Source organism: Saimiri boliviensis, chromosome 4 (genome assembly GCF_048565385.1).
Source record: "Saimiri boliviensis isolate mSaiBol1 chromosome 4, mSaiBol1.pri, whole genome shotgun sequence".
In the NCBI taxonomy this organism is placed as follows: domain Eukaryota; kingdom Metazoa; phylum Chordata; class Mammalia; order Primates; family Cebidae; genus Saimiri; species Saimiri boliviensis.
Window position 1 is genome coordinate 72162340 of NC_133452.1, and position 21504 is coordinate 72183843.

The following is a 21504-nucleotide window of genomic DNA, read 5'->3' on the forward strand; positions in this document are numbered from 1 at the left end:
CTGCCTTGCTAGGTTGGTGAAGTTCTCCTGGATTATATCCTGAAGAATGTTTTCCAACTTGGTTTCATTCTCCTCTTCACTTTCAGGTATGCTGATGACACATAGATTTCGTCTTTTCACATGATCCCACGTCGCTTGGTCACTCTTCTGAGTTGATCTTCAATCTCTGATATCCTTTCTTCTGCTTGATCAATTCAGTTACTGAAACTTGTGTATGCTTTGCAAAGTTCTTATGCTGTGTTTTTTGGCTCCATCAGGTCATTTATGTTCTTCTCGAAACTGGTTATTCTAGTTAGCATTTCATCTAACCTTTTTTCAAGGTTCTTAGCTTCCTTCCATTGAGCTAGAACATGCTCCTGTAGCTCAGAGAAGTTTGTTATTACCCACCTTCTGAAGCCTGCTTTGTCAATTCGTCAAACTCTTCTCTCCATCCAGTTTTCTTTCCTTTCTGGCGAGGAGCTGTGATCCCTTAAAGAAGAGGCATTCTAGTTTTTGGAGTTTCAGTCTTTTTGCACTGGCTTCTTCCTATCTTTGTGAATTTATCTACCTTTGGTCTTTGAGGGTGGTGACCTTTGGATGGGGTCTCTGAGTAGATGTCCTTTTTGTTGATGTTGAAGCTATTTCTTTCTGGTTGTTAGTTTTCCTTCTAACAGTCAGGCCTCTCTGCTGCAGGTCTACTGGAGTTTGCTGGAGGTCCACTCCAGACTCTGCTTGCCTGGGAATCACCAGCAGGGGCTGAAGAACAGCAAGGACTGCTGCCTGTTCCTTTCTCTGGTAGCTTTGTCCCAGAGGCGTACCTGCTAGATTCCAGCCAGAGCTCTCTTTATGAGGTATCTGTCAGCCCCTAGTGGGAGGTGTCTCCAAGTCAGGAAACACTGGGTTCAGGGAGTCACTTAAGAAGGCAGTCTGTTCCTTATCCGAGCTTGAATGATGTGCTGGGAAATCCACTGCTCTCTTCAGAGCTTCTAGGCAGATTAAAAAGACAATGCACAGAATGGGAAACGTACTTGCAAACCATATATCTGATAAAGGGTTAATATCCAAAATATACAAGAAACTCACAAAATTCAACAGCAAAACAACAAAATAACTGAATTTTAAAATGGGCACAGGATCTGGTTAGACATTTTTCCAAAGAAGGCATACAAATGGGCAACAGGTATATAAAAAGATGCTCAACATCACTAATTATAAGGGAAAAGCAAGCAAAAACCACAATGAGGTATCTCCTCACACCCATTAGAATAATTATTACCAAAAACCGAAAGGTAAATGTTGGTGAGGTTGTAGAAAAGACAGAATCCTTGTTTATTGTTGGTTGGAATGTAAATTGGTACAGCCATTATGGGAAACAACAGAGAGGTTGATTTAAAAAAATTAAAAATAGAACTACTTTATGATCTAACAGTCTTCACTTCTGGGTATCTATGCAAAGAAAATGAAATTAGTATCTCAAAGTGATAGCCACACTCCATAGTTATTGCAGCATTATTCACAATAGTCACAATACAGAAACAGCCTAATGTTCCTCGATGGATGAATGGATAAAGAAAATGTGAGACATACACACACAAGAACATTATTTAGCCTTAAAAAAGAAGAAAATCCTGTCATTTGCAACAATATAGATGAACCTGAAGGACATTATGCTAACTGAAATAAACTAGACACAGAAAGACAAATACTGAATGATCTCACTTACATAGGCATACCTTGGAGATATTGTGGGTTTAGTTCTAGACCACCTTAATAAAGCAAGTATCACAATACAGTAAGTAATGCATATGTTTTTGGTTTCCCAGTACATATAAAAGTTATGTTGACACTATACTGTGGTCTATTAAGGATACATACAAAGTGAAGAGTGCCTGACATATGGCAAGCTCTTAGTAAAATTAATATTTTGTGATAACAACAAAATGGAGTAAAGTTTCTTTCATGTATTCCTGGTTAGAATGATTGATATGTTAGAAGTTCCAGTTTCTGTTGTTGTTTTTCTTTTCTTTTCTTCTCCCCCCGCACCTCCTTTTCTTAAATCACACTCTAGAGTTGACTTCTAGGACACTGTTGTGTTTTTTAAAATCAAGTGTGGGTATAGATAAAAAATGCTAACAGGAAATTATCTTTACAGTTAAGTAGATTTTATTTATGCATATGTAGATGATTACCTGAAATTCCAAAATTAAAAAACAGATCACAGTTTAAAAAAAAATAAAAAGAAAAAACCTTTAGTTTGTAAAATGTTGGATTTGCTTCTAAACTTCTTGAAAAGAACCTGAAAAAAATTTCAGTTGTTTTCAGTGTCTGCTTTTTATTACATGGGCAGTTAAGTTGTTAATATTCCCCACACCAACCAAGTTCTGTTTTCAGATTTTTCAAGTTGTAATTGCACCTGATGGGCCGACTGGCTGCTTGCCACCAATCCCGTATGCACAGCAGGACTGAAATGGCTCAAACTGCAGAAGAATAATCTGGGTTAATGAAATGGAAAAACTGCCTGAGAACAAAGGTTAATAAAACAAAATAGTCTGCCAAAAGAGTTTTAAAAATCTACTTTTCTAGGGTCTTTCAAAAGTAATCAGGGTAATACTGGCATAGAATAGCGATCCTCAATCAGAGGATCAGTAGAGTTGGGAGGAAAGCACAATTCCTCAAATAATGTGTACCTATATTTGCACATTTGTATAGAACACCATATTGGTAACTGTTTTATATCAATATAATTAAATGCATCTATAATTGCTATATTACAGGGTATGAGTATAAAGGGAAAAAAGACTTAATTTTATCCTATTTACATATTTTTTGGATCCTTGCAATGAACAAGCATTACTCATGTATTTCAAACAACTCCCTTTTAAAACTTTTGCTTTTTTCTTAATTTTCCAAACTATGCAGCAAGATACATCTGGTTACATAACCTACTGGTCATATGGGCAACTTATCTTGAAACTTTGACTAATTTGATACCTTTTCTGTAAAATAGGAGTAATACCAACTTCACAGGATTGTCATAAGTTTCAATACAAATATGCTTAATATCAGGCATAATACATGGCACATAGATGTTTAATAGTTAGAAACTGTTACTATAATCCAGGTTGATTATCCTACTGTCCCGTATTTTCCTTTGATTCCACTTGAAACGAGAGCTGAGAAACAGCACCCTGCACTCAACTACTGATTAAATCCATTAATTTCAAATAATTTCCAAATGACAATCTCACTCTAAATCCCTATCTCTGGCTTCAGAACTTCACCTTTGCAACATACTCCTAGACCTCTACTTTATAGAATGACCCCATTATAAAAATCATCACCACCACTTCTATAAATAAAGAACTTCTGCTTTGATGTCACATCACACTGTTTTAGAAGTTTAATGTTGCCAGACACTGTGGGTCATGTGCGTAACCCCACCACTTTGGGAGGCTGAGGCTGGAGGTTCACTTGAGGCCAGGAGTTTGAGGCCAGGTTAGGTAACACAGGGAGAGCCTATCTCTACAAACAATAATTTAAAAAAAGTTAGCTCGGCATGGTGATGTGCACCTGTAGTCCTAGCTACGCTAGATGGTGAGGCAGGAGTATTGCTTGAACCCAGGAGTTTGATCCTGCAGTGAGCTATGATCACAACACTGCACTCCAACTTGGGCAAGAAAGTGAGACCCTATCTCAAAATTTTAAAAAAAAAAAGACATTTAATGTTAAAAATTTAATGTTTATCATAACTTTTAAAAACTAGAATTGGCTAACCTAAAAATTAACAAGGAGAACTATTATATCAAGGTCGATGTCTTGGGTATAATAAATTTAAAAGACATCTCAATTAGAAAGAGCCTCATTGGAGATCCCTTGGTGATAAGGAAGAACGTGGCCACTTGTCACAGTGAAACACCAGTTGCCTAGTCTATCTGAGCTAGTGAAACAATGTCCAGAGACCTGCTAGAGACCACAAGGAAGGACAAAGTCTCCTAGGCAGCAAAAGAGATGATGAGACCAACAGTAATATTTTTAATCATACATCATCTTGAAAAAGTAGACTGCAGGCTCCATGAAGGCAAGCACCTTATCTCCCTTCCTCACCGTGGTGCCCCAAGATCCTGGGAGTGCATACACGCAATAAATACAGCAAGCGAATGAAGCAACCAACATGATCTTCAAAATTCATCTGCAGATGATGTCCTGACACCCTACAGTGTCATGAACAAAAAGAATTAGTTCTATGTAACAGAGAATGTTCTGTGTGTAAGGTGTTTTAGATACCAAAATGTAAAAATTGTAATTAAAGAGAAAGAGCATCTACTGTAAGCTAAACATTTGAGAAACACACAAGTGAGTTCAAAGCTAGACATTTAGGAAAAAAAAGAACATATGTCAATGTTCTCTATCAAGTCACAACATTCTGCCAAAGCATGGGATAAAGTTCTGCTTAGAAATATGAAAGCATTGCACAGACTCATGCTTGGTTCACATGATTTTGTCTGTGAGAGAGCCTTGCCCAGAGATTTAGAGTCATTGCAGCTCACTTGTGGCTGTTAATGTCCTGCCACCAACACAAATCTTTCTAATTGAAAACCTAGTTTGTGAGTATATAATTCACCTTAAGTGCCTACCACAGAGGGAGGTGTGGACTTATGGTGTGTTATTCCCTCTGTATTTCATACAGAAATGATGCAAATTGAGTCCTAAAGTCACAGTACATGAAGTAAGTTTTCTTGAAGTTTTCTGCATGTTAGTTGTCATACAGACACAAGATTAGTTACAGCTACATTTTAGGTCGGTACCTTATGATACAAAACTGACAAAAATTTTACTACATCTTCATAGATAAGTAAAATGGCAGATGATAGACTTTTTAAAGCATCTGGTAAAATATTATCTTTTTACCTGACAAACTTTGTGCAGCTTTGGAGTTACACTGAACACAGGCAAAACCACTGTGACTCCCATTTTATCAAGAATACAAATAATCTTACACGTGAAATAACTTAAGTGTTTGGAGGTACATTCAACCCTTGCATTTTGTGAACATGAAAAAGAGTTAAATGAAAGTAAACAGGCATGGTTAAGGAAGTCATTGAAAAGAGCAACTTTCAATGATTATAGCAGATCCATTACATCTTACATTTCTGTATGCCCACTGTTACATAGTGATGTTTACATGGCCATGAGGCATTACAGAGATTTGAACTAACTTCTGAATCAACAAAGATTGCATTTTACTCAATTTAGTGTTAATGGTTATTAGCCTTTATTACATTTTGGTTATACCTCACATAGAGAATGGGTAGTAAATCTCAGTTAATGAGACCATTCAATTAACTGCAATAGTCCATTCCCTTCCATTAGGGAGAGGAGGGTCCCTATCTCAGTTAAATTGGACTATTTACTTCCTTATCTTGCAAATGAAAAAACAACCCAATGCATGTGGGTTGCTAAATGGACTCAAAGAGTGAGGATGTTTGGCTGGTGGTTTTCTTTCCTCTTTATAATTGTTTTAACATTCCCTCCTATCGTATACTAATACTCTCAGAGAATAAAACAGCACAAGACAAACAAAGACAGTAAAATTATATTGCTGTAAATATTATTAGGCATCAAAATTAATATCTCTAAAATATCAATTTTCCCTCACCTTAACCACAAAGATCCATCTTATACGGTAAAAACTGTGTTACATATTGTCTTTTTCTAAAATCTTCAAATCTGTAGCTTGTTTATTTAAAGGATCTAGCTGTGTTTCACAGCTTTGCTCTTGGCACAGTTGCTTCCTAAATTAACTATACAGTGATAATGAGCCCTTCAAAACAAGCATCATTATGGTTTATCCTGTCTGTTTAGAATTATCTTCTTTCTGAATATGGCCATGTTTCAATATGGCCTGGGTCTTCTGGGAGAGAAAAGGATGGAATGAAACAAATTAAGTTGTTTCTTTATTAGCCAAAGTCATGGTAATTGTCAAGGCCAGAAACTGCTGCTCACCATGAATTAGGTAACTCACAAAAGGTATTCGTCCTTGCCAGTCTTTCCATCTTGTGGAAAGTGGCATCCACACATTTGACTTCAGCTTTGGGTTGCCCTCTCAGATCCCTATGCTGCTCCTTATTCCTCTGGTGGTTCTGTTACCTTCTAGTTGTATCCCCTGAACATGGGATCACAACACATTCCTACCCACCTTACAAAGAAGTGCATTGTTTTATCTGGCACAAATTTGCCTCTTTCAGATGTTTAGGGATGGCACTTTTACTCTTCTTTGTTGAATAAATTTGCTAAACCATTATTGGATGAATAGAAGGAATTGAAGAGGCTGTTTGATCTCTCTCACATGGCAGCCAATGGCACAATCCTGCTTTTCACAAACTTCTAAGGACACCCCGACTGAGACATAACCTAGATTTCCTGCATTTTGACAGCTGTCCCAATACAAAATTGGGGGCTTGCACGAAGGAATGAGTGACCAGTTGTGATTACAGTCTGCGTGGATCAGGGAAAGTAAGTGTGAAAAAAGGAAATGTTTTTAGAGAACAGTGATATCAGATAAGGTTGAAAGCCTGGAGAAAGAAAGAGGTGAAGCAACTGAGGAGGCAGAGCGTGGGATTCTTCCTGAGGAAAATATGATAGGAATTCAGGGAGAATTCTCTAAGACCAGAAGAGACTCCATGTGGTTTTCAAAGCTGTGCTGGAAGTGTGTAAGAAGCAAGACTAAACTCTAGCTTCTCTTCTGCAAATGGAATTTTGGCATTTTAATACTTTAGAGATCACTGGCCCCTCCCTACTTAAGTTGTGGTCCCTGGACTAGCAACATTGGTATTGCCAAGGAACTTGTAAGAAATGCAGAATCTCGGATCCCACCTCACACTTACTGGATGGGAAAGTTGAGTTTTAACAAGAGCCCCAGGTGAACCACATGCACATAAATGTTTGAGAAGCACAGCTGGGGTAGTCAGTCCTCCCTTTGCAACACTCCTTGCATACTTGAATACCTGAGGTAAGGAGACACCTAATATTTTTACGACAGCGTGTCCCTTGCTGGAGAATTATTAGTAAAACCTTCAAAATATTGACTCTTAATCACCCTCCTTATAACTTTCTCCCTGTGGTCGTAAGTTCACTCTCTTTTCTGCTTAACAGCCTTTCAAATATATATAGTAACAGCTCTGGAGTCTCCTACTGGAAATAGTATCTAATCCGAATTCTGAGTCATAAAATGTTAGTGCTTGAAGCCAATGCTAGAAGTTTGGAAGGCTGGGTAGAAGGCCTGAGTCCAAATCCCAGCATGGGAGGACTGATCCCCAGATTTGGAGGGGTGGCAGTGATTACTGTACAGAAAACAAAAGTTATTTAAAAACAAAGACAGTGGATTCAAGGACTTGGTCTTTAAAAGAGTAAATCATCCCAAGCTCTTGAATGGTGGCAGTGGTAAAAACTTTCAGGCAAATCTTTCACACTGTCTCCCTTTTCCCCAATTATTTTTGTTGATTTTCTTTGGTCTATTTCCTTCTTATCCATTTTCCTTAAGAGGAGTTTCATGTGGCCACCTCAAAGCTGCTTTTGACACAAATCACTCAGAATATTCCTATAGAATTCAAAAAGTAGAAGTTTTTAACAAGTCTCAATTTGTCATAAAGAATAACAAGGAAGTTTCTTACCTGCCCAATCTGATATTGGTAATGGCACCCTGGAGCCCTGTTGAGGGCTGTGAGGCCATATCCAGCTCAAGTGGTCAAGATCTAGTCATAATGTGTGTCATGGGTATAAATAGGGAACAGGAGCAGATAAGCATTAAAACACACAGTTTCTATCCTAGAATTCACAATGTCATCCATAAGATCTGTTATCCCTTTTCTTATTTTTTTGAGATTGACTCACTGCAATCTCCGCCTTCTGGGTTTGAGTGATTCTGCCTCAGCATCCCGTGTAGCTGAAACTACAGGTGTGTGCCACCATGCCCACCTAGTTTTTGTGTTTTTATTAGAGATGGGGTTTCACCATATTGACCAGGCTGGTCTCAAACTCCTGACCTTGTGATCCACCTGCCTCAGCTCCCCAAAGTGCTGGGATTAAAAGAGTGAGCCACTGCACCCTACTCTGTTATCCCTTTTCTATAGAGAACTTTTTGGAAGAATGTCAAAGATAATAGTGTGGAATTTCCTCAGTTATCACTTATTATCTTAGTCTCTCAAAACTCAATGGAAACTAATTATCACTTAAAATTTTAACCCCCAATTTCAACAGTCCCTCTCTTATTTTTAATGTCCTCTCTTAACTTTTTCTTCAACATATAACATAAAGGAAGGTGTTTATGACCACAAATACAGGTGCCCAGTCCAGGTGTGGATACTCTTTGATCTTGCATTTTATTCAGCACTTTTGACAGCTTTGAGTCAGACAACACACACTGAAGCCCATCTCCATTATTAGGCATGCACACAGATGAGGGCAAGAGCCCAGCTAACAGACTGTTTCATTTAACTCCATTAGTTGCTAAGCAACCATTTCCCTGGCACCTTCCTAATCTAAGAACAGGTCAGCTCAATGAATATGAAGTGTTCAGGTCTTTCCAAATGTTCAAGCTCATTTTTTTTTTTTTGAGACAGGGTCTTGCTCTGTCACCCAGGCTAGAGTACAGTGACATGATCATCGTTCACTGCAACCTCAAACTCCTGGACTTAAGCAATCCTCCCATCAAGCTCACTTTTTCTGCAAGCACATTTGATGCTATGTCCACGCAAGCTAATGCAAAGTCTGTACATCTTATAAAATGGGGAAACAAAAGGGTTTAGGAATCATCCACAAGACTTCAAACACATGTTTAAATATGATTAGATGAAGAACTTCTTTTAATCCTATGAACATTTATATATATAATGTATTTATCAAAATTTATATAAACATATTTTATATATTACCCATCTTGATCTTCATTTTCTTTTGGGTGAAATGAGCTTTGCACAATCATTAAAAGAAAGATAAATAGGTTTTTCTTCTAGGGCCTCCCTATAGCTGTGGTGTGATGAGAATGACAATAGCAACTCATGTTTACCCAGCCTTTACCATGTGGCAGACCCTGTGTCAGAGTCCTACTTGAATTAATGTTTTATTTTCACAACTGTATGAAGTCAGATACTATTATTATTTCATTTTAAATATGAGGAAACTGAGACCCAGTTAAATTAAGCAAATGGTTCAAGGTGATAAAGCTGGTAAGAGGGAGAGTCAGGACTTGAGCCTATACCCTTCACCTCCATTCTTCAGTGCCTACTCATGTGCCTCCCTCTCAAGTTGAGAGTCTATTGGATAAACTGGGAAACTAGTAAGCCCTTCAGTGCAAAGAGAGACAAACAGATATCAGGATGATTTAGACTCACAGACTTCTCCTCCACTTCTTCCAACCACAGTTAACCTCAGAAGTATGAATATTTATTGCCTACCTAAGGAATGCTTTACTATCTATTACTGGAATCTCACATGAAGTTAACTAATTCCCATAATTGTAGCAGGATCAGAAAGCATCTAATACATGTATTGTGATTATAAGATGATATAAATGATTTGATATGAAAATCTCTCATCACTTTTGAGTCACAGCTCTCTGAGTGAGAAGCATACTGATAATTCAATCTTTCAGGAATTCAGGCATGCAGGCCCAGAATCCAATCAACATCAGATGGGCTAATTAAAAGCAACTGATTCAATGAGCAGCTGGATCATACCACATTACGGACAATTCATTCCAAATCAGTTTTTAAAAAGACAATAAGGAGAATTATGGCATTTCTGCAGATTCTAATAATCCCTTATACCAATTCATATTGATCAGGTTCTCATGATCAGATGTCTTCCCCTCTTTTATGAAACAACTGCCTTCACTCAATACTAAATTTTAAGACTTTAAAAATTCCATCAGCTTTATTATCCTTTAAACATGTGTTCTGCTTTTGGATGAAGGTGAGGTTGACTATATACCTGAGATCAAATAAGCACATATGCAAATTTTATTTTAAATAAAACAGCATAAAAGTTATAATCTTAAAAGCATAGAAAAGATATGGCAGAAAAATAATCTTTCACTACATATTTGAAATGAATACATACAAAGGGACTTATTAGCACAGTGACTGTCACAGTGTAAATGATAAATGTGAGCTATTATTACTTTACAACTTTTTTTAGCTTCATAATACTTATATTTAGTAGATGTGCAGTTTAAATAAAATGCAGACCAGAGTTCACCATTATCCACCCATTCACTATAATGAACACAGTGAACTAACTATAAACACAATAATGAAAAATAAATGAATGACTCTGAAATGTTAATGATCTCTCTGGCATTGATTCAAAAGGAATATAATGATAGCTCTTTAGATAGCTCTTCACTTTCTATTTAAAAAAGGAGTAACATTTGACCAATATCACTGTTACCTGATACCTCACCTTGAATCAACAAAGGGAAATCTATTTTTAACAAAATGTGCTCAGTTTCAAAAGGAAATTATGAAGTTGTTTTAATTTGGAAAAAACAACAACAACAACAACTAAACACACACACACACTTCATGTTCACAAGGTCCTGTCCCACAGGTCATCAAAATCAGCCTTGTCCCACTACCATGTGCAGCCTCTATAACAGCAGCTATGTGGCTGCTCATTGGCAGCCAGGCAATTAATGCTTATTGAGTGTCCAGCAGGTGTGAGGCTCTGTAACAGGCAATAAAATGCCAGGTTGACTGCTTAATTTGGCTTTGCAGAATGTCAAGGCCATTATTAATGGTGTTAGCTTTTACATTTAGTCAGAAAAAGTATTTCTTGAGTCCTCTTCTTAGTAGATGCTAACTAAATGATTAATCACCAGACACAAAGTGCACAGTGCCAACTGCTGCTCACAGACAATAGTATAATATGACTTAGTTGAGAAACTGAGCACATTTTCATCTCTGGATGATTTTGTCAATTTCTACAGCTCCTTGGACTGTATTTTTTCATATATGTTTCAAAAGTCACAATTGCTTTAAGATAAGAAGAGCCTATTGCAGCTTTTCAGGACTCTCTTCTGAACCAGGTTATAGTAGCTCCAGAGAATTACAAGTTGAAGGGAAGAGAGACCACAGTTACCACATTAGTTTCCCAATTAGTTAGCCAAGGAGTTTGCCTGGCTCCTAGTTCTCTAGTGGCCTAGGTGACACTATGCATGCATCTGAGAAAACAGTGAAAAGCCTGCTAGGTCATAAATCTTTGGGACTCACAATTAAATCTCTGTTTTAGCAGTATGTGTCCACTAAGAATCCAATAAATTTTACTTTGAGGAATGGGTACAATCCTTATTGTCCTGGACATAGTCTTAATTCAATCCAGCATTAACTCAAAAGTCCAAGACCATAGTTTCATCTAAGACAAGGCAAGTCCCTTCTGCCTATAAGCCTGTAAAATTAAAAGCAAGTTAGTTACTTCCTAGATACAATGGAGGTATAAGCATTCGGTAAATACACTCATTCCAAATGGGAGAAATTGGCCAAAACAAGGGGGCTACAGTCACATACAAGTTTGAAATCAAATAGGGAAGTCATTAAACCTTAAGGTTCCAAAATTATTTCCTTTGACTCTAGGTCTCACATCCAGGGCACACTAATGCAAGAGGTGGGCTGCTACAGCCTTGGGCAGCCAACCCTGTGGCTTTGTAGAGCAGAATCCCCCTCCTGACTTCTTTCACAGGCTGGTGTTGAATATCTGCAGCTTTGCCAGTCACATGGTGCAAGCTGTTGGTGGAGCTACCATTCTGGGGTGTGGAGGACAGTAGTCCTCTTCTCACAGCTCCATTAGACAGTGTCCCCACGGGGATTCTGTGTGGTGGCTCCAACCCCACATTTTCCTTCTGCACTGCCCTAGCGGAGGTTCTCCATGAAGGCTCCACTCCTGCAGCAAATTTCTTTTTTGTTGTTGTTTTTTGAGACGGAGTTTCGCTCTTGTTACCCAGGCTGGAGTGCAATGGCGCGATCTCGGCTCAACGCAACCTCCGCCTCCTGGGTTCAAGCAATTCTCCTGCCTCAGCCTCCTGAGTAGCTGGGACTACAGGTGTGCGCCACCATGCCCAGATAATTTTTGTATTTTTAGTAGAGACGGGGTTTCACCATGTGGACCAGGATGGTCTCAATCTCTTGACCTTGTGATCCACCCACCTTGGCCTCCCAAAGTGCTGGGACTACAGGCGTGAGCCACCGCGCCCGGCCTCCTGCAGCAAATTTCTACCTGACATGCAGGTGTTTCCATACATCCTCTAAATTTAGGCAGAAGTTTCCAAACCTCAATTCTTGACTTCTGTGCACCTGCAGGCCCAACACCACACAGAAGCCTCAAAAGCTTGGGGCTTGTGCCCTTTGAAGCAATAATCTGAGCTGTACTTTTGCCCCATTTAGCCATAGTTGAGATGCAGGTCACTAAGTCCAGAGTCTGCACATTGTGATGGGGCCTGACCCACAAAACCATTTTTTCCTCCTAGGCCTCCAGGCCTCTGATGGAAGGGGTGGCCACCAAGGTCTCTGACATATCCTAGGGACATTTCCCCCATGTTCTTGGCATTAACATTCTGCTCCTTGTTACTTATGCAAATTTCTGCAGCCAGTTTGAATGCCTCCCTAGAAAATGGGGTTTTCTTTTCTATCGCATTGTCAGGCTACAAATTTTCCAAACTTTTATGCTCTCCTTCCCCTTTAAACAGAAATTCCAATTTTAGATAATCTCTCTCACATTCAGAGTTCCACATGTCTCTAGTGCAGTGGCAAAATGCTGGCAGTCTCTTTGCTAAAGCGTAGCAGTAGTGAACTTTGAAGTTCCTCATTTCCATCTGAGACCACCTCAGCCTGAACTTCATTGTCCTTATCACTTTCAGCATTTTGGTAAACTCCAGTAAGTCTTTAGGAAGCTCCACTCTTTCCCACATCTTCCTGTCTTCTTCTGAGTTCTTCAAATTGTTCCAACCTCTACCTGTTATCTAAAGTTGCTTCCACATTTTCAAGTATCTTTATAGTAGTACCCCACTCTCTGCAGTACCAACTTCCTGTGTTAGTTCATTCTCACACTGCAATAAAGAAATACCCAAGACTGAGTGATTTACAAAGGAAAGAGGTTTAATTGACTTACAGTTCCACATGGCTAGGGAGGCCTCTGGAAACTTACAATCATGGCAGAAGGCAAAGGGCAAGCTGGAGAGAGAAAAAGGGAGTGAAGGGGGAAAGGCCCCTTATAAAATCATCAGATCTCCTCGGAAGTCACTATCATGAGAATACCACGGGGAAAACTGCCCCCATGATCCAATCACCTCCCCCCAGGCTTCTCCCTTAACACATGGTGATTATGGGGATTAAAATCCGAGAAGAGATTTGGGTGGCGACACAGAGCCTAATCATATTACAACCTTTGCTCTCATACTGAGCTATTCAGCAGAGTAGGAGGCAGGTAAGAATGGGGTTGGGAATTTGACCTTTGGAGTCCAACAGACAAGGATTTGAGCCTTGGCTGTATCCCTTATGAGTTATATGATCTTGACCGGGTTACTTTACTTTCCTAAGCCTCAGTTTTCATGAACACAAAATGAAGATACCTGCCTCAGAGAACTGCTGCATGGACAATGACAAAATGCAGATTATCTGGACAAGAGTAGACAATCAGAATTTGTCAAATGGGTCAATGAACTCTTTTTCTCTAAACTTCAGTAGTGCCCATGAAGTCATATTTAAATTCTGTGTACTATTTCACTATTGTATTCTTGAAATATTTTTGCATTGTGCAAACACCATTACCATACTTTTGAGTAGTAGCCCTAATATTTACATATTTATAAATTATACAGACACACTATATACCAATCTGTCACATATATTATAAAACAAAACCAAAGCCGAAATATAAAGTTGGTATAGTAATTTACAGATAGTAAAAAAGAAACACTTATAGAGAGAAAATTTTCTCTCCCTGCACCCTCAGGAGTACACAAACCCCTACTTGAGAGACCACTACACTTACGTTAATTTTTCAGTTTAAACTTTATGGCAACAAATTTATAAAATGATCATTTATTCCTTTTGACAAATATTGTTTGTGGCAACAGGGGAAACAACTCAATTTAAAAAGCCATGGCAAGTTGTAAAGTTGGCTTGATTCCCATAATATGCTATTTTCTTCCTTTGCCTCAGTAGGTGATAATCATTTCAGGACTGGGAAAACTGAAAAATTAATGTAAGTTCTGATTGGAGGTATTTGTGGAACTTATATCAAAAGACTGAATAACTTTTTAATAAACACTTAGGCTGTTTACTAAATTTTACCCTTTCATGGAATCAAAATGCCTTAACTGGGTATTTCATTGTTAGACTTGACATGTGTCTGTGTGTGTGTGTCTGCGTATGTTTGTGGAGGGGAGATGAGGGTAACTTCAGGGACTTTCTTAGCAATAACAAAAACACTACCCAGCATCGGTGTAACTCTTTATTCTTTTCTAAGCACTACCACTTATATTGTCTCAGGTGATTTTTAAAATGTAATAACAAAACACGTACAGTTCTTTCCATTTTATAACAAAGAAACCAAGGCACGAAAACTGAAGTGAGTTTCCTCATATAATGTGGCAAGTTAACAATAGAGAGAACATTCTAATAAAAAGTTATTTAACACTAGCTCATTGTACTTTTCTGATACCAAACTGCTGAAATATACTGGATATTAAAACTTGCATCTTCTACAGTGTGCAATATTTTTCTCATAAAGTACAAGGAACATTATTTCTCACAAGAAAATGTACAGTTTATTTTAAGAGCATTTACTATATTTCAGTTATGTAAAGTCCAGCAGGGGTAAGCTATCCTTTTCTCACAAAATTACATGTTATGACATTTCTGCCATTTAAGGTTACAAAACTCATTGACCAAACACCATTTAGAGGCACAGTGATATCTACTATTAACAAGAAAAGATGACATTTTGAAAAAGGGCTCTTTTGGACTTAGGGTGCTGAGGAAGGAACAGCAAAAAATATAGTTCCTATTATTTTCAGCAACTATCTCTTGCAGGATTCAAAGAACATGTCTCTTATTCTTAAACAGCAGTTTTATAACCGTAACAATAACAATAATAAAGTTTTCTACATTAAACATGTCAAATCCTCTGACTCTTTTCTGATACTCTGCTTTGAAATAAAAGAAACCAATTAGTTCTTATATGAGAGCCCCTGTATATAGTTTAATTGCTCTTCAAATCTGAGACCTATGATTGAATTTCATTTCTCAACATTTTCTGGTAGCACCTATGAGGTCAGGATTACAGAAATGATAGTAAGCAAAGCTACATATGAAAATTCACAAAAATTATCAAGGAAAAATTCACTGCTGCTAGCAGTTGTTAAGATGCCTGTATTAGTTTCCTTGCTGCTGTGATAGTACCACAAACTTCATGGTTTAAAACAACACAAATCTATTTAATAGTTCTGGAAGTCAAAAGTCCAAAATGGGTCTCACTGGGCTACCATCAAGGTGTCATAAGGGCTGTATTCCTTCTGGTGGCTTTAGGGAGAATTGTTTCCTTGTCTTTTCCAGCTTATGGAAGTCACTCATTTCATGGTCCCCTTGTTCAAAGCCAACAATCGCAACACTCCAACCTCTGCTTCTGTCCTCCTGTCTTCATCTCCTCCTCCTCCTTCTCCTCTGCTGACTCTCTCTTCCCTCCTCAGAACTTTGTGATTACATTGGGGCCAGCCACATAATCTAGGATAGTATTGCCAGCTCAAGGTCCATCACTTAATTATTATAGGCTCCAGAAATTATGACATAGACATCTTTGGGCAAGGGAACTATTATTTTTCCTACTATAATGCTAAATAGTTAATGGCAAACATGAACAGAGAGTACTCTGAGTCCGACTAAGTTTGGTATAATTGAAAATGTAGGGGGTTTGGAGGCACGTGTGCCTAGTCTAGGGTTTAGACTCCAGCATCAGCAGTTATGTAACTGATTACAAATTATTCAGTGTTTAGCAAACTTAATTTTTTATCAACTGTAAAGTTGTTGTAACATCTACATTTAAGGTTTATTGGGGGGATTAAACAAAGTAACAAATGTGAATACAACTAGGACTGAGGTTAGCAAACAAAGGTTTGTAATAAATGACAATTTATCTTCCTTTCCATGTTTAGGATTTGCAGCTTGAATAACAATCATTTTCTTAGTAAGAAATGTATTCATTTTCTGGCCTATCCTTGCACCATTAATATCATTTTCTACTAAGACATTTTAAATAATTTTATTTCAGCATGTACATAAGTAGGAGATAAGTTTGCAATGACTTGGATACTTAATTTTAATTCATGATAAATGATCACTCTGAATATGTATCTATTTTGTGCACTACAGTGAATTGGGGTTTTAGATGAGTTTATAGAGGTTTTAAAGGTGGTGGCAAGGAAATTCAACATTTTTATAATTGAATAGTTTTCTTTGCCCTTTTAAAGTGACTTTTCTCATTATGTAAAAAGGCACAAATGTCCTTTTATTATAGCTTTGAGATTCACTCCCACTATACACATACCTGTGATTAGTAATTAATAACTGTCATCACTATTAGAAAGCTTGTCTCATTCCAACCATTAGGGCACAATTCACTGACTTCTCTAGATAATTTATCACAAAGCTTCTTAAAAGTGACTTTTGCCTGAAATATGAAGATATGGTTCCTGTTATTTTCAGCAACCATCTCTCAGGATTCAAAGAACACGTCTCCTATTCTTAAAAATCAGCAATTTTATTAAATAACTTCAAGTGCTAACCTAGTAGAATTTAATGTGAACTTGGCTAGATAAGAGATACATGACCTAGCAATGATATCATGGCATATATGATAACTCCTGCATGTCCAAACGCTGCCCCTCCTCCCAACTACCACTCATGACACAATAATGGTCCATTGTGAAGCTCTCATTTACCATCTAGAAACAGAACCTTCTTCTGAGTAGGCTGTCAGGTATAGCAGGTGTAAGTGTTAAAGTTCAGAAAATTCTTCCGCACATCCACTGATATTTGTTTTCCCCTGCTGGACAATCTCCAGTAAAGAATAATAAACTTGGTACTCCAAATTTCTAATTTGCTGTCCAAAATACTCAGTGAAACTAATGACTGTTTTACTACTTGGGGAAAAAAAGCCTAATAAGATATATAAAGGAATGTGGCTTTTATTCTTCTAAGTACTTTTTGTAGATTCCAAAGTTCTCATTATTCCTTTCCCTAGGTATCAAGATTTGAGGTCATTTGATGATATTTGTTTTTCAACATTAGGAGCAAAATACAGCACACAGCAGAATCATAGCAAGTATTTTTTTAGAAAAACCCTTTTATAGTTCTTCACTCATACACACACAAAACTGAGGAAAGATGAGGGATAAATTTTTCAGTATCTAAAATAACAAGATGATATGTAATCAGAGATAGTTAAGGGGAACAATGTACTATATAGGATTCAATTTATGAACTATTCTAAGGATTTAAATGGTGTTGATAAATGTTTAAAAAAATATTTGCTATACCTATTATCTGCAAAATCCAGGGCTGAGTATTCAGCTATGATGAGGGAGACAAAGGAGATATAGACATATGAACAAGTCCTGACTCTTCTAATACATCAGCCCTGCTCCACCAGCCCTAGCAGAGCCAAGCACCATTGGTGCTGCAACTGCTGTCTTATCTCTCCACTCATTCTGCTGATGCTTCCACTGCTTCTATCACCTTCCACTGATTGATAATCTGCAGTGGACCAGGAGCATGGCATATGGTGTCCTATAAATATTTTTCTGAATGCTCACTTTTTTCTTTGTCAAATCAGTGCCTGATCCTTTTATTTACCCTAAGTCTAGGGAAAAACCCAGAAGGTTGTCTAAGCCTTTTCAGTTTGTTTATTCTGCCTTCCTCTGTGTAGGGTTAAACAGAAGTCCTCAGAGTCCTCCAGGCTGCAGGCTGGAGACACAGCAGCCTCTGTGTGGGGCCCTCTCACTGACAATGCCCCTCAGTCTCCAGAGCTGATATCAAAGCTCTTTCAAGGAGAATGCAAATTACCTCCCTTATCGACCTTAATTCTTGTATCTCAAAAATGTATAATCTCCACATACATTTTTAAGATGCTATAATTAAGGTCAAGAGGTCCCTTACATGTTTTTAAAACTGCTCTTAAATATTAAACAGACTGATGCTTTGGTAGGTATGAGCATGAAATACAGGCAGTCTTCCCTTCTACTGTCCAGTAAGATCCCATTTTACTTCCATCAAATAGTGAATTCAAAGCAGTAAGCAAATTATGTTCAAAACAGCAAACTAGCACATGCAACAATAACCACAATAACAACAGCAGCAAAGCATGGAAAAATCCTCCCTTTCACAATATACAATGCAAAGGAACATCTCACATGCATATTTTCCAATCCCATACACAACTTTCCAAACATTTCAAATTCCATTTATACAAGTGCTCAATTGCAAATTCAAACAGAAGCAACAACATGGCCAGTAAATCCTAAAGTGACAACAGTCAAGAGAGTTTTAGGTGCCCAGAAAGCCAATGTGTTCAAAAGATTAAACATTTACCTTTGAAAAGCAAAGCCTTGGGAAAAATTATTTCAAAATTAAAGAAACCTTTCAATTTGAAATATAGATGAGGAATGCTGGGAAGATGGCTGCCTAAGAACAGCTCAGGACTTCAGCTCCCAGTGAAAGTGCAGAGGGTGAGTGGATGCCGCATTTCCAGACGAACTCTTATTGCCCACAGACCAGGAGATACCCAGGCAGAGGGGTCGCCAGCGTCGCAGTCCCAGCCGGTGCGGCCGTTTTGGCCCCCGTGGGGCTGATTCCGCCCGCGCGGCTGCTGTGACCACACCCTGTTGCTACGGTTCTCCGTACAAAAGCCACTGGTCTGGGAGCCCTCTTAGCTGGCAAGCAGAGCCCTGAGACGGCAGAGTTGCCCATTCATCTGAAATAGCGAGTCAGGCCAGGACATTCCTAGGCAAAAAATCCGCCAGGAGCCGGCGCCGCAGTTCGAGCCGACTCCGTGAGTCACAGCACGGGAGATCCCGGCGCCTTTTCAACAAACGACTGGAACGCGGGGTCCTTCAACTTAAAAGAAAAGACTCGCGGTGGCTCAAGCCTGTAATCCCAGCACTTTGGGAGGCTGAGGCGGGTGGATCACGAGGTCAAGAGATCGAGACCATCCTGGCCAACATGGTGAAACCCCGTCTCTACTAAAAATACAAAAAATTAGCTGGGCATGGTGGTGCGTGCCTGTAATCTCAGCTACTCGGGAGGCTGAGGCAGGAGAATTGCCTGAGCCCAGGAGGCGGAGGTTGCGTTGAGCCGAGATCGCGCCATTGCACTCCAGCCTGGGTAACGAGAGTGAAACTCCGTCTCAAAAAAAAAAAAAAAAAGACTCTGAGTCAGGGAGCCAGGTGATCAGGCTCGGTTGGTCCCACCCCTCCACCCCAAACAACAACGAAAACAAACACAGTAATTGGAAACCCTCTGGGTTGAGCCCTTCAAACCAAGCACAGCTGAACCTGGACGGTCGGGCTCAGCGGCGGAGGGGCTTCCGCCATTACTGAGACTCTCCACCGCTACGGAGGCAGGCTGCCGTTGCCGAGGCAACCCACTGTTGCCGAGGCAACCTGCCACAACAGAGAGAGTCCGCCATAACAGAGGCGGGGCCACCGTGGCCCAGACAGTTCTAACAATGCCCATATAAACAGGACTGCAGGAAAGAGCTCAGGGCAGCTGGGCAGAGCCCACAGCGGCTCACCAAAGCCCCTGCGGGCAGGCAGTGGCTAGGCATGCTGTTAGGTGGGCGGGTCAGACCTGAAAGAAAAATCAAGAAAGGCAGTAGTGCAATGAAAACTCATAAAGCTCCAACTCCCTAGGACAGAGCACCTGGGAACAAAAAGTGCTTTATGAGTTCAGCTGCAGCAGACCTAAACATACCTGCCCAGCAGCTCTGAACGAACAACAGAGCTCACAACTCAGGACTTAAGCCCCAATAAAAGATAGACTGTCTCCTCAAGTAGCTGACCCCCATAGATCCAAAGACGCACCTCATAAAGGAGAGAACGGACTGACAGTGGGCGAGCATCCTTCTGGGACAAAGATAGCAGAAGAGGAAACTGGCAGCAACCCTTACTGCTCTGCAGCTGCTGCAGGTGACCCCCAGGCAAGCAGGGCCTGGAGAGGACCCCAGCAGTCCTACAGCAGAGGGGCCAGACTGTTAGAAGGAAAGCTTAAAAAAAAAAAAAAAAAAAAGAAATAACTTCAGCATCCACGAACTAGAAGCTCACTCAGAGACCCAATATGAAAGACAGTAATTACAAAGACAACAGGTGGATAAACCCACAAAAATGGGAAGAAACCAGCGCAAAAAGGATGAAAACTCCCGAAACCAGAACACCTCTCCTCCTAAAAGGGATCACAACTCCTCACCAGCAAGGGAACCAGACCGGATGGAGAAGGAGGGTGATGAAATGACAGAATCAGACTTCAGAAGGTGGGTAGTAAGAAACTACAGTGAGCTAAAAGAACATGTTCTAACCCAACGTAAAGAAAATAGGAACCTTGAAAAAAGATTGGACGAACTGCTAACGAGAATGGACAGCATAGACAGGATTATAAGTGAATTGATGAAGCTGAAAAACACAACACGAGAACTTCGTGAAGCATGCACAAGCTTCAACAGCCAAATTGACCAATCAGAAGAAAGGATATCAGAGGTCGAAGATCAACTCAATGAAATAAAAAGAGAAGGCAAGAACAGAGAAAAAAGCGCAAAAAGGAATGAACAAAATCTTCAAGAAATGTGGGACTATGTGAAAAGACCCAATCTACGTCTGATAGTTGTACCTGAATGTGATGAAGAGAATGAATCCAAACTGGAAAATACTCTTCAGGATATTATCCAGGAAAACTTCCCCAACCTAGCAAGGCAGACCAATATTCAAATCCAGGAAATACAGAGAACACCACAAAGATATTCCTCAAGAAGAGCAACCCCAAGGCACATAATCGTCAGATTCACCAGGGTTGAAATTAAAGAGAAAATGCTAAGGGCAGCCAGAGAGAAAGGTCAGGTTACCCACAAAAGGAAGCCCATTAGACTCACAGCAGATCTCTCAGCAGAAACCCTACAAGCCAGAAGAGATTGGGGGCCAATATTCAACATCCTTAAAGAAAAGAACTTTCAACCCAGAATCTCCTATCCAGCCAAACTAAGCTTCATAAGTGATGGAAAAATAAAATCCTTTGTGAACAAGCAAGCACTCAGAGATTTCATCACCACCAAACCTGCTCTACAGGAACTCCTGAAAGAGGCTCTACACATATAAAGGAACAACCAGTACCAGCCACTCCAAAAACACACCCAATGGTAAAAGAGCATCAACACAATCAAGAAGCTGCATCAACTAACCAACAAAACAGCCAGGTAGCATCAAAATGACAGTGT

At 39.4% G+C, this 21504-nt stretch overlaps 1 protein-coding gene across 4 annotated transcripts in view; it reads right to left on the reverse strand.

The window, feature by feature from the left end:
- The window catches only part of KLHL32 (kelch like family member 32), a 217667-nt gene that overhangs the window by 108856 nt on the left and 87307 nt on the right, over nucleotides 1–21504 (reverse strand). The window contains exon 1 of one of the 4 annotated variants that reach the window (XM_074397683.1): nucleotides 13138–19194. The exons of the other annotated variants lie outside the window; for them this stretch is intronic. The gene's annotated coding sequence lies outside the window, so the exon portion shown is untranslated. Of the gene's footprint in view, nucleotides 1–13137; nucleotides 19195–21504 lie in introns of those variants that run through there. 4 annotated transcript variants of the gene reach the window in all.